Source organism: Camarhynchus parvulus, chromosome 3 (genome assembly GCF_901933205.1).
Source record: "Camarhynchus parvulus chromosome 3, STF_HiC, whole genome shotgun sequence".
In the NCBI taxonomy this organism is placed as follows: Eukaryota; Metazoa; Chordata; class Aves; order Passeriformes; family Thraupidae; genus Camarhynchus; species Camarhynchus parvulus.
In genome coordinates, this window is record NC_044573.1 from 21,791,925 (window position 1) to 21,805,754 (window position 13,830).

Sequence of the window (13,830 nt, forward strand, 5' to 3'; positions counted from 1 at the left end):
ACTAAGATGAGAAGTACAAGTGCTGTTTCATTCTCAGTTATAACATGTCTTCAGTTCTTGTTTGTATCACCTAACAAGAGTTTTCAGATTCTAACTCAAGCCATCTTTTAAAAATAAATTAGCTGCAGCCTTAATTAGCCAGCACTGGTTAGAACAGATCACAATGAGTGCATATGCTACTTGATCTGCCTCTTTGTTAAAAAGTTGGCAACTTATAAGAAAAGAAAAAATTCAAACTATTTTCTGTCTTAATAGATCTCAGGACTCTCTGTGGTGAAGCAGAATAATTATAGTATAACTGAGCACCTGCTAGTTCCTTTCTAGCTTATTAAATTATATGCGTGTTCTCCTACAGGGTATCTCAGATTCCCCTTACATTTTTCCTTTCCTCTAAAAACTGGCGGCCTGCTTATTCTCTACTCTAGTTTTTGGAGACCACAGAACCACCAAAGTCATCAAATTTACATTGACATGAAATATACTGGATCACGTCATTAAGGAAAAACTCCTCAAATGAGCCCACAGATCAGATTTTATAACTAAAAACTTAAATTTCCATTTTCTGAAGTTAATTTTTTAAAAAATATTAAGTTTTCCTTAAAAAATGATATTGAAGTGGGTTTACAGAAAGTAAAGCCATGGTAGGCAGCAGAAGTATGAGCTGATGTGTAAGTAAAGCTCAATGCTGTTTTAAGAGGATCAGTTCTAAACTGATTTCTATAGTTTCTATAGTTTAAAAGGCCTTCCAGTTTTATTCAGTATAGGCACAGTCAACTGCCTTTTTTCTCCATCACTCTAATGGATAGAAGATGGGCTCTCTTCTTGATTACTTTTATTAATTTTCACCACATATACAAAGTAATGCAGACAAATTTGTACACTAACTGTATATATTTGATTTCTGTGGTTCATATCTCTGAATATATGTCCTAGATAGAAAACTATTTTCCATCTTCCACAATTTTTACCACAGAGATTTCAGAGTATATATGAGTTCTTGGCTTTTTGAGATGAAAATGTCTTTGCTCTAGTCCAGTGTTGAATGTTGAATGTATTGCTGTCTACACACATAGCTACTAAACACTACAAAACTATTGTGACTGAAATGTCTTTAGTATTTGTTTTCCCTGTCCAACAGGGCAGTGGGGATTTCAAAAATTTTGTTCCTGCAGCTTGATTATTTTTTTGGGGGGGGGGGGAAGGAAAAAAATCAAAATTATTGTTACCCAAGTCTTACTTAAATATCTGTGTTAATTGTCTTGGCTGGTCAGTTACTGTTTGTGAGGTGAAAGTAGGCTCAGTCCTGCTCCCTGTCTTAGAAAAAAACCCATAAAATATCTCTTTTAAATTACATTTAAACTCTATTTGATCCCAGACATATGGGGTGGCCTGCATGTTCTACACACCTGAAGAATTTTGGGCAATGTTATTGTTAGTGTGGTGTTTTTAGTGTGGAACACGCCGTTTGCTGCTGGGGCTGTACCTCGTATTTGTCAGAGTGGTGCAGAGCCATTAACTTTAATGGCCATACCAGATAAAGTGCCAAGTCCTTAAATAGGAAGAGGGATCAGGAGTTAAAAGAATACCAGTTCCAGAGGGTCTCACAGAGGGGAAAATAGGGGAAGACTCATGAGTCCTTCAAAGGTTTTGAATTGGAAAGAAAGACAATTTTTTTGAAGCAGGAGAAAAGGACATTTAACCATGAGACACTACAATGACAAGGAAAGGCACTCTGATTTTGAGGAGACAAGGTGAGATGCAGGAAGCTTGTGGATCTGACCTATTGCTAAACAATACCATGGAAAAAACCACCTACAAGGCTGGAGCTCTACCAAAGCATTAATAAAAAATCCTTATCCCGCCACAAAACCTGCACGTGCTTTGCTTCTCTTTGTCCAGCTGCTCTCCCTTTGGGAAGGGATGCTTTCCTCTTTGTTTCTCACACTTTAGAAGTGGTTGCTACAGCCCAGGCACTTTATGCTTTTCAGGATTATTATTACAGGTCTGAAGAGGCTTGGAAGTCTGCACAGACCATGAGAAGAGACTGTCAGCAGTTCTTGTGAGAGTGGGGTTATTCCCTTTATAAGCAGAATATTGGAATGTTCTGTTCATCTGATTAATAATAAGCACATTATTTAAAGTTTTTTTTTTCTTTTGTTAGATAATGCAAAGTGAAAATAGTTTTCATTAATTGATGTTTCCCCTCCTGCCTGGTACTTTTGTGACCATCCTAATTTCTAGTACTTGCTTTGGGCAGCTCTTTTAGCTCCATTACATTAACGAAGTTCATCACCTTCACCAAAGATAATACTGATTGAGTTTAGATGAGGATCTGGCAATTTCTTCAGTCTTTGCTTAAGAAGTTTCTTGTTTTTCTGCCCCCAAGCTGTATTTAGTTTTCTACATTTGCTACTTTCACTGACGACTGAACTCTCTTAACTGCAAACATTGAAATTCTGTGTAATCCTTCCATAGGCCAAGTCATGCTGGGTGTCTTTAATCAAGATTGCATGCTGCTATCATTTGGCTACTCTGAACATTAATTAGGCATTTTGAGGAGTAAATAGTTTTAATATATTTAGGTAGATGTTAATAAACTGGTAAGAAAAGGGATCTTTTATGGACCAGGTAACCAAAACTGTAGCTACTTTCCAATGTGCAAGCATATGCAGGTAAAGAAGTTTCACTGAGTTCAATTTGTTAAAAGTTGTCTTAGGTTGGAAATGGGGAGTGTATTCTATTCCCATCTGATGGAGCAGTTATCTTCTGTTAATTGGGCAGTTTTCTTTATCTCTTCCACAACCCATCCTCCCTCTGGGGAGACATCTGCTGTTAATGGGCCATTGAGAGTCACTGCATGACTGATAAAAATGGCATAATCCCATTGTGAGATGCTCTGCCCAGTGGGAGGGACCAAGCATTCCTACCTGGATATAATCTGAGATATGGAACACCACAGTCAGCCTTTTTCACTGGATTTCCAGAGAAGCAGCTGTCTTCTCCACTGGATCTTCAGAGGAAGACTACGCCGTTCTACAGGATCCCTGCTCCAACAGAACCACACCTGACGCTCCAGGAGGATTGCAGCCACCATTCCAATTGAACTGCTACCAACACCCTGACCAACAGGATGTCAGGTTGCATTCTGACTGTCAGTGTTGTTTTGTATTACTGCATTGTTTATTTTATTTTATTTTATTTTATTTTTATTTTAATTTTCTTCCCTAATAAAGAGCTGTTATCCCTGCTCCCATACCTTTGCCAGAAAGCTCCCTTAATTTAAAATTTATAACAATTTGGAGGGAGGGGGTTTACATTTTCCATTTCAGGGGAGGCTCCTGCCTTCCTTAGCAGACACCTGTCTTTTCAAACCAGGACAAATGTTTCTTGTTCTGTGAAGGGGAGGCAGAAAAAACAGAAACTGAGACAGGACAGTAAGAAATGGATCACTGCAGCCACAGAAGCACCAATAGTCTGGCAGTGTTAAAAATAATTGAAAAGAGAACTTTTGGCCAGATTGTTAGCTAAAAAGGGGATTTGATTTGTAAGCAAAGCTTGCCTCTTCTGCTGCTTGATTCCTTTTGCTTTCAAGGACACAGGATGTTTTTCCTCCCTTATAAGTAAACAGAACTGAACAAGGTAATGCTGGTTCCAATTTATTCTTTTACAGAAACGAAATCATACATTATCAGTTCTAGCTATTAAATGATTTAAAGAAGCAACATGCTATTCTCATGGAAAATCAGAAGATTTCCATTTCCCTTCCTCCTCAGCCAGTCCATTTGGTGATCCTGGGTTTCCCAAGGGCACAGAGCACATCCTGCTGTGGCTGGTACCATAAGGTGTGATGCTCTCCAGGAGATTAGGGTAGCTCTCTCCAGAAAATACTGGTGAGCATAGAGAAGGCAAGGAAATACCCGTTTTTATGATGCTTTCCAAGTTAGAAAATGTTGTTATCAACTGCAAACTAATACTAGTGTGCTTATCAGATTTCCCTTACTGCCTTCCCTTCGGTGTTAGGGTTTAATGGTTTCCAAAGATGCATGTTCATCTGCACAAGAGAAAACACTGGAAAACTCTTTAAGTTCTTTAGTTTTCACCATTGCTTCATGTGAGTTATAGGCCTAAGGGTCTAGTTCAACATAAAATTCCAAATAATAATAAGGCAGTGGAATTCTTTTTTTAAAATGTGTCTCAGAATGGTAATGTCCAGATTATGTGAGCATCAGAAGTTATATTAGAATAGTTTCATGTTTCCATGCTATGCCAGTGTGATGCACTTGGAACTATCAGACATTAAAATATTGGCTTCTTGACAACCCTTTTTTGCGAACTTATCTGTGTTGCTGTGACCTTTAACTGGGATTTTTCTTCTGCAGATTAATACAAAGAAGGGACCAACAAGCTGTGCAGCAGAACTGAAGGTAGGTGCCTGAGGTGCCCAAGGTCCTGCAGCACCTCAGTGAGCACAGATTACTGTGGGGAGTGAAGTGATCACCATGACCTCCCTGGTGCCCCAGTGCTCCTGAGGGCAGGACACTGGCAGTCCTAGGGCTGGCTCTGGGGTCTGCTGCACATTGACCAGACACAAACCCCAAGGCTGGAGAGCTCTCACAGAGATCCTCTTGTGGTGAACTGCTGTGGTGTCTCCATCACAGCCCATGGGCACATTTGTGTGGTATTCAGAAGTTGCTTTTATCTTTCAGACCCTTGGAAGATAAAATCCTCCCCTTGTGTGGTTAAACTTGGGCAACAGACTCAGGATCTGTTGTGGGGGTTCATCTAATGGGCAGGACGGCAGACAGTATGATTGTGCAAGTCCCACTTCCTTGAGAAAGCGGGAAAAGATGGAGCTGCCAGCAGGTTTTGGTGTGAGCAATAGCATGACCTGCATTTTGCACATTAGCACGTCAGTCTGGGTGGGACTGGAGCTGGCAGCCAGGGAGACCTTGGGCAGTGCCACCCTGGGCATGGCTGGGCACCACTGCCCCATTCTGCCCTGGCAGGAGCTGTGCCCAGCCCTGGCCACCCCAGGCACCACGGCTGTCCTTGTGCCAGGGAACACCTGGGGCTGTTCCTCAGCTTGCACAGGGTCTGTCCCCAGGGGTCCCTGGCAGCTCCAGGGTCACATATGAGTTTGAAAACTTCCTTGTCTTCTCCCCAAACTCCTCCCTGGGCGTTAGGAATGGTCTGTGGTGAATCCTTACTGTGTTCCCAAGAGACAATGACCATCAGCACTAATAATATTCTGACTCTCAGATTTATCCCAGATTGGGTCACCCCCTCTGTGGAGCACAATGACCCCCTACTCCAAGACAGGACAGGGACATGATTTTCAAAATGAAAGGGTTTTACCAATGGTAGTCACAATTTAGCTGTTTTGCTATATTGCTGCTCTTGGTCTGAGAACAGAGAAAATGAGACAAAAACAATGCATGATGTCGGGGAAAAAATGTAGTATTGTTTGGAAAATAAGCTTAGAAAACTTGCTACTCTGTTTAGATAGTTAATTTAGTCTATCACTGAACAAATTGATTTTTCAAATTTGCCTCTACAGCTCTTGCACTTGTTACAAATTTCTACAACGCTTTATCAGGTAAAGTGTTCAATTTATAATTAAGATACTTCTGCCACCACCATGAGTTTTGCAGAAGTCTTGTCTAGCATGATTTGTTTTTAATGAGCTCATAGGGATTTTTGTTTTCATGGACAAAAAATTTTGAAAATATAATTGTACTTATTTCTTGTCAAGATGAAGTTGCCAGCTAAATGGAATTATAGCTTTTGCACAAGTTCTGAGGCAGCACTCCTCTGAGAAAACTTGTTTCACTTTCAAGGAGCTTGTGCTCTCCAGTCAGACCTGCTGGTTATTTTAAACAAATGCAACTGATTTAGGAAGAGACATGTGCTGGGTACTGGGGATATCCCTACTTTATAGAGTTGCTTTATTTCTACTGTCTGAATTGCCAAATGTGTTGCAAGATTAGCCGTATTTGGTGAAGTTTCTAAATGATGCAGTCACATGACTATGTGAGAATCATTATAATTTTCCATGCTTGACTTGTGCACGTGGAGGCTTGAATTTGGTTTTACGCATGACAAAACGCTCAATTTCATCTTGTAAGGGGTTCATCTACATTTGTTGTAGGAAATCCTTCAAACTAATAAGCTTTGGCTGCATGGTATTAGACAGCTGCCTATGCAAAACTAGATACAGCCACTTATCAGTTTATCTTTGGATGATATGTCTGTTAAATCAGACTTCCAGTGTGGGAACCTTTGTGTCTTTTAGAGAAATCATGATATATGTGGCAATGCTGATGTTAAAATCCACCCTTTTTTATTTTCTCTTGCTTGATCTCTGTGGGCAGCAAGAAGATAACATCTTTCAGTGCTTGCTACTGCCACTGCCATTCAGGACCAAACACAGGCAGTGGAATTGTTCCCACAGTCTTACAGCAGGAGACAGAAGCCAGTCTTACAAAATAATTTTAAGGAAGGAAAATTGCAAGGTAATTAACTTCTAGATTCCTGTCATCATGTCCAGGCAATGCAGAAGTTAAGAACTGATAGCTCAGAGAGCTGTCTGCTTGAGTATCTGTCCACACCAATGAGTCAGAGCTGGCATCACGTGTCTTTCGGAAAGAGAAGGGTCTGGTACCTTCACAGCAAACCGACACTGGCTCTGAACTGTTAGGATGGGCAGAAATGGGATTTTAGAAATAGGAACTAGACTGTATTTTTAGCTATTAGGTCAGTTTGTTCAAAGTCCAGTAAATTTAATTGCAGATGGATATTCACTGTGATTCATGGTGTGCAGCCAGCATTAGTTCCTCATGTTCTAACAAGGAGCTGCAATGTTTAATATTAGATCCATTCTTATAAGAGAAGAATAAAGCAGCTGGACTATAGTTCTGTTGTGTAGTTTCCACTGAATAATGCTGCACTTGTTTGAGTATTTTTGTGGTTTGCAAGTGTGGTGTGAGCTCTTGTATTTTTTTTCTTGTTTTTTGTTTGCTTGTGCTACCGCCTTGCACTGTTTTTATTTGCTTTTACAGTGGCCCATTTTTCTTTGTCATTTATTTTGTTTTATGATATATCTCTCTCTGATAATGAGCTGGCCTCACTTCTGTGATATGTCATCCAAGAGTGTTGCTTCAGCAGCTGAAAAGAAGTGTGAATTTCAGAACCTCATGGCTGCAAGCAGGTTTTAAACAAACAAAACAAAATCCTTGGGCTGTGCTGGCTGTCTTACCATACAATAACTGTTCAGAAAAAAAAGCAGATGTGACTCCAGGGCCCTGAAATATAGACAAAGGTAGTGCTCCTATCCACAGTGATGAAAAGACTCCATCATGCTGAATATTGACATCCTCTCACTATTGGTAATGGGGTGTAGAGAACAAGTGCTCTTATCAAGTGCTCACTTGTTTGCTCAGGTGGGAAAATTTAGCATCCAAAGCCACCCCTTTTAAAGGCTTGGTATATTTGTTTTCCATGAAGCCTGTATCTGATGGTGGGGCTCTGAGATGCAGAACCCTGAGCCTGCCAAGAGCCCCTTGTCCAGGGCAGTTTTCCTACAAGGGCTTGAGGCTCTGTGCTTCTTCACGAGCCAACTTCTGCACACTGTTGTTTTTATCTGTCTTCCAGAATGGCTGCAGACCCATTCTCCTGGGTGCTGGAGAAGCCCACAGAAATACAATTACTAGTAAATAACTTACATATTTCAGATGGATTCATATAAATTAATTTTGGGCACAAAAGGTGCCTGAATTAGGGATCTATGCTCCCTCTACAGTCAGTGGAGATGCACTTGACAGATGTGCTGCAGTTGCGTTCTTGCAAACTCTCAGTATGGGGATGATGATTGATGTTTAAGACATACAAATAACTTTTGGAGTGAAACTGAGCTAAAGTTTCCACCTCTGAAGGATGCAGCAAAAAGAGAGGGAGGGAGGTAACTGTGTCACCTTAGATGAAAGGCTAATTTGCTTGCATTGTGCAGGCTATGGATGCACAGTCATGCTAGTGCAAACCAGGAATTTCACCAGAAATCTAGGAAAGAAGCCATACAGGTAGGACAAGTGGGCACAGGCCTGCTTAGAGTCATGGTCAGGTGAAAGCAAAGAAAAAGACAATATGTCAGGGAGAGATGTGGTCTGGGTTGTTTGGCCAATGTCATGTTTGGGGTAAAAATTGTGGTTTTCTTGCTGCTAACCTTCTTCCTAGATTTGAGAGGTGATAACTGGAAAATGGTTGAAGGGCAGCTAAGTAATGGATTGGAACTACAGTCTGTGGAAGGACCACTGGGGGATGGCCAGATTGGGAAAATGTTGAAAGCTGAAAAGCAGGTCTCAGTTCAGAAGCTGGGGTGAGGGCTTAAGGATGGGAGTGCTCCCATTTCTGCTTGTGCTGGGACTCCTGGGGCAACCTCAGCCCATGTGAGAGGCTGGAGGGGCAGGTGAGCACAATCCAGAGAGGAGGGGCAGCTCCAGAGCACAATCAGAGGCCAACAGAACCCTGATATGTCTTAGTTTCTGCTGCAAATACAGACAAGTACATATTGTGCCTGTTTTGAATTGCCGGAGTACCTAAAACGTTTGAAAAGCCCTTGTTAATAATTGTATTAACTCAAAAATAACACACTTGATAATTGCTGAAATTGTAGGTAAACCATATGTTTTGGTTCTGGTTCTGGTACAGTTTGTTCTCCTCAAATTTGAAAGGATGTTAGTTTTTCATAAACTCTTGAGAACAAGTGAGCACTATGTGAACTTAAGAATGAAGGAACTGATTCACAGATTTGGGAGTAGTCTTCTGCTGCTCAGGTCTGTTATTGATTTTTTTGTATTCTTACAAATTTACTCTTTTTATCTGGGCTTCTCTGCAGTATGTGTTGAACTCCACTGCAGCTGAGTGATTTATGGGGTCCAATGGCTTTGCACAGGGGATCATCACTGGCTGAAGTTTCTGAAAGCTCAGGTTCTTTGGCTCTTTCACTGGGCCAGCCTTTATGAATAATGTAGGCTCTCTCCATTTTTTATATTCCTTAATTTGAAACTCTGAATAATGTTCTCTGAGTCTCATTTCTGAGCAGTCATTTATTTGGATGACTTGGGACTACAATGACATTCTGTTGGACATTCAAATTACATTCAGATGAAGTAGTTTTCTTACCTGCTTCAACATTTTATCTCTAAACCTCCCAAATCCAGACTGCAAGTTTTCAAGGTGAGATGAATAATTTCTGTACCATGTATTTACTCTTGTAACAAATTTCTGTGGGTACAGCCAAGGTAAGGCTTCTCTCTAGAATGACAGATTAGCTTAAATATTCTAACAATTTTTTCTGCTCAGAGATGAATGTGAACTGTATATAGCACTTATGTACTACTCACCCTCAAAATTGGAGGGTTTTGCCTCTTAAAGGATACACAAGATTCGCAAAGTGTATTGGATTTAGTTCCCAAATCCTCAAGGCCCATTTGTGAACTGACATATTTGCAAAGAAAAGCAGGCAGGTGTCAGCAGCTGGTAGAGACCAGCCACCTTCACTCATGAACATAAGCAGGGTTCTCTGACTTGGTGGTTTCTTCTCATTCAGATTGTAATTACCCTTTAAAGCTCAGCTGTCTTGCAGCAAGGAAATCTGGGTTTAAGGTCCATCCTGATCCATCTGGCTGTTTCCATAAGTAACAGCCCAAACCACTGGTGACCTGCAGCTGGGACAGTGAGAAGAGCCCAGGAACAGAGAGCCCCATGGTGCCAGCAGCTCAGGAAGGTGCATTGCAGAGCCCTGGCCATCCACTCTGCTCTAAGGTGTGGTTTTAAGCACTGTAAGGTGCAGCCTTCAATATAACAAAGTGTAGGCTCCTCCATAAACTGTCTTGGCAAGGCGCTGTCACAAGGCCCAGGCACTGCAGACTTTTGGGTTTTATGTACAATAAAAAGACAAGATGAAACCCCTCAGAGATGAAGCCTTTTGCTCTGTGACTTGTTAATTTCAGTTTCCAGGCATCTCTGAGTTAGGAAATGAGTCATATGGTTATTATTTACTCATCAGCTCTGCAGTTTGTGGTGTCTTAATCATTTTGGTTGTAACTGGGAGTGCTACCTTCTACAAAATAAAGGCTTGAAAGATGAGCAACTAATTGCAGTCTTCACTCCTTTGGTTACAAACCAGCTGCATGTACAAGGCTGCAGCCATATTAATGCCTAGGATGAGGCACTTTGCTGCAGTGTTTAGAGGGATCTCCCAAGTAATTAGTCTGTAAGGAGATTTAGAGGAGATGCAGGCGGTAATACAGGGGTATCCAACTACAAAGCCATAGCCCAAGGCTTCCCAGTGCCCCTGTGCCTGGTGGACCCCAAGCCCTGCCACCTGCCATGCTCCTGGGGCTCAGAGGTGCCAGAAGCTGCCCACAGAAGTGCTCCAAAACTGCCATCCTGTCTCCCAAGGGTTAGATGGCCCCACTGTGATTCATTGTTTTCTGTGATTTGTTTCTTCCTAAACAAAAGTGGGGGGGGAATCCAATTTCCCAGTCCTTTATGGCCTCTAATTTTGACCTGGAGTCTCTCTCACTGCATGACATCCCTTGCAGCCTAGTCCCACTCGCATGAAAATGGAACAGGAGTTTTGCAGTGGCAGCTCTCTGTGAAGCACTTTCTGAGCCTGAGTGCAGCTGTGGCAGCCACTGGTGTGGTGTCTGAGTCCCTCAAGCACCATTGCCACATGGAGCTCCTACTGCTGCTGCTTGCCTAGACTTAGGTTTAACAAGTGTGGTGTATTTAGGGGCTGTCTGCAGTTTGAAGTGACCCACAACCATGTCTGACCTGCTTGTGTCATTTTCATGCTTTGTGCAGCACTTGGGGAGCTCAGTGTCTCATTGGGTTTTGCTGTCAAAGCCATGAGGTAGAGGCACAGGGCTTTCTACAGAGATTGCACATTCACCCACAGCCGCTGGTGCTGTAATTTCTCCTTTGCTAACAGGTGCTGCTACTGCCTTATTCGCTGTCTCTGTCACTGCCACAGAGCTGTACTAGATATCACTTATCCTTGGATTACTGCTCTTTCTCACTGTAGGATTTTTCACTTTACTTCTTTTATGGAAGCACCCACGAGTGCTTCATTGAAATATAAGAGTTGGGGTTTGAGTCCTGTATGCAAATCCATAAAAATAAGTTGTCCCTGCTCCAGTTAAACAGCTTACAGTGTAAATAAATTTTTAAAAAAAGAAAAAAAAAGGCATTGATTGGACAAAGTTAAGCCATTTCAGTACTGCATTTCTGACATTTAGTGTCCCTCTCTGAATTTTTGGCAGGATCAAGACTCTGTGAGACTGTGAGTGCTGGTTCTGGAGAGGCTGAGAAAAAGGGGAACAAATAAATTCACCAGTTATCCACAGAGTTCCTCTTAACTGCACACAAACCATAACCCAAGTATCACACTGTCATTAAGTCCTATCCACTTAGCCACTTCATTAGTTCAGGGATTGTGTTGCTTTTAATCTTTGTGATCTGGGTCAGTGCAGGATTCAGGCTGATGTTTCAGTCAATACAGGGCTTCAGCTTCCTGCTCCTGACACCCTGGTTTGCAGTGTGGCTGTTCTCACTTAACTGGAGTACACATGAAGGAAATCAGATTTTGAACCTTGGCTTTTTTTTTCTTTAATAGTCACACCAGTTAGGTCCTAGCCTTGTTTTTTCCCTAGGTTGTTTAAATGACTGACATGAAGTAATCAGGGATCAAGCACCCACCATACTGAGCACTGTGCAGCCCTTTGCTTCCCCAGCTCCCAGAGATAAAAGCTTGAGAGTGTTTCAGGCAAAAGGGAGTTTTCCTGTCTGGGGTTGCAGATTAGTTCCCTGAGAGATGTTTTACAGCAGCCTGGTACCTACCCCATCTACAAGGAGGACGTCAGTGAAATGCAGGCAGCTCTCCAATGTCCTTCTCACACTTCCCTTTTGAAAATACAACTGTTTCTGCAGCTGACACCACCAGCAGAGACATCATATGCAAGTTTGCAAGTCCAAAGAGTTGTGGGACTTCTCCCTGGACATTCAGGCTCTGGTTAACATAAACAGACAGTTCTGTGTAATAATTTGTAATAGATGAGCCTGGGCTCTCAGACTCCTCATTAAGTGGCCAGTGCCAGCTGTGGCATGAAGATGTGTTCAGGGGTGGTGACTGTCTTTGCTTCAGATGGAAGACTCTCTCCCTTCTTGCCTCCAGCTTGTGACTGCCTCAGAGAAGGACAGGTTGATGTGTGCCCAGGGGCTTGAGGGGATGCTGACTCCCTTCAGGAGGCATGGAGGAGTTACTCCAGTAGTGATCTCCAGCTGCCAGGAGTGATTGTGTCACTGTTACCAGAGAAGCAGGGAAGATAGATGTACACATGTAGGGACCTCACCTAGATTTGTGGGGTGGCTGCTTATTTCTGATTCAAATGTCTGATAAATCTGAGTGTGCAAGAGCCTCAGAGAGAACCTACATGGGGAAAAACAAGATCTGCACTTAGGGATACCTCTTTGCAATGGAAAATAGGCTGGTGAGGCAGTCTCATGGTAAGAAGAAAACTACCTCTCTCAAATTGTATTTGTTCCCTACCTTTCTATATGAAAATGCAGGAATAAGCAGGTAACAGTGTTGCTTAACATCCACCTGTCCTGCTGGAATAACCAGGCTCATGCTGGCCTTCTGCTCCAGCAGGTTTGTTAACCCAGCTCACAGGAACAAAGAGGAAGTGAATGTTGTCAGGAAAAATGGAATTTAGATGATCATACACATAGGTTTGGTCTGAAAATGTTGCTAGAGGACTGGGAGGAGTCAAGCCTGGAATCAAACTTGGGAAGAGGTTTGGCAGCTGCAGCAGCACACAGAATAGTGCAGCAGGGAAGGCAAAGGGGGCTCGTGATAAAGACATCTCCAAAGAAGATCCCAGAACTGACAGAGAAATAAGCCAGTTCAAGAAAAGGTGAATTTATTGGGACTTATAACCTAATTGACACAGAGGTTTTATTAACAAGCATATGATTTTTCTTTTGAGATAGACAGATAGACAGAAGATAGACAGATAGATAGATAGATAGATAGATAGATAGATAGATAGATAGATAGATAGATAGATAGATAGATAGATAGATATACATAGAACCAGTAAAATCTGCCCTCTGCACACAAAGGTATAAATAAGTATGCACTCTCAATGTGTGTAACTGGACTAAACAGTACCAGTATACTTGCTGCTGTGCCAGAAAAGCATTATGCTGCTCTGTGTTAGCATAATTAAAGTAGCAGAACTGGTAAGCATAGATGAATCCTTGAAGACCTTGGAATGTTGTTTGGAGTCATGTGGAGCTGCTGGCCTCATTTGTATTGCATTGCTTTTTAAAAATGTTTTTCTGTTTTGGTGTTTTATCCAAAAATATTTCCTTATTGCCATATAATCCCACAGAGAGTACTGTATGTGCTTAACAGCGTATGTGGGTTTGTTTCTGAAGGGTTTCTTTATTAATGTGCAGGGCTGCTGAGGCTTTGAAGAGAAATGCTGAATCACTTTTTTAATGAGGTGTGGAAAGTGAACTGTGGGAATAAGTGGACTTGGCTGGACTGCAACTTCCCTAGATCCCATGGGAGTTTTGAGTGTCTGACAGATGCAAGAGTCCAATGTTAAGAATATCTCAGAAACATGAAGTTCCTGAAGGAAATACTAATCATCATCACATGCATTCTAAACCCCAGCAGCTCCTGAGTTTTGAAGCATTCACCCTGTACCTGCTGCTTCAAAGGAAGTATGCCTGAAGGGAGTAGTTAGTAGCTAGAAGGGAGTA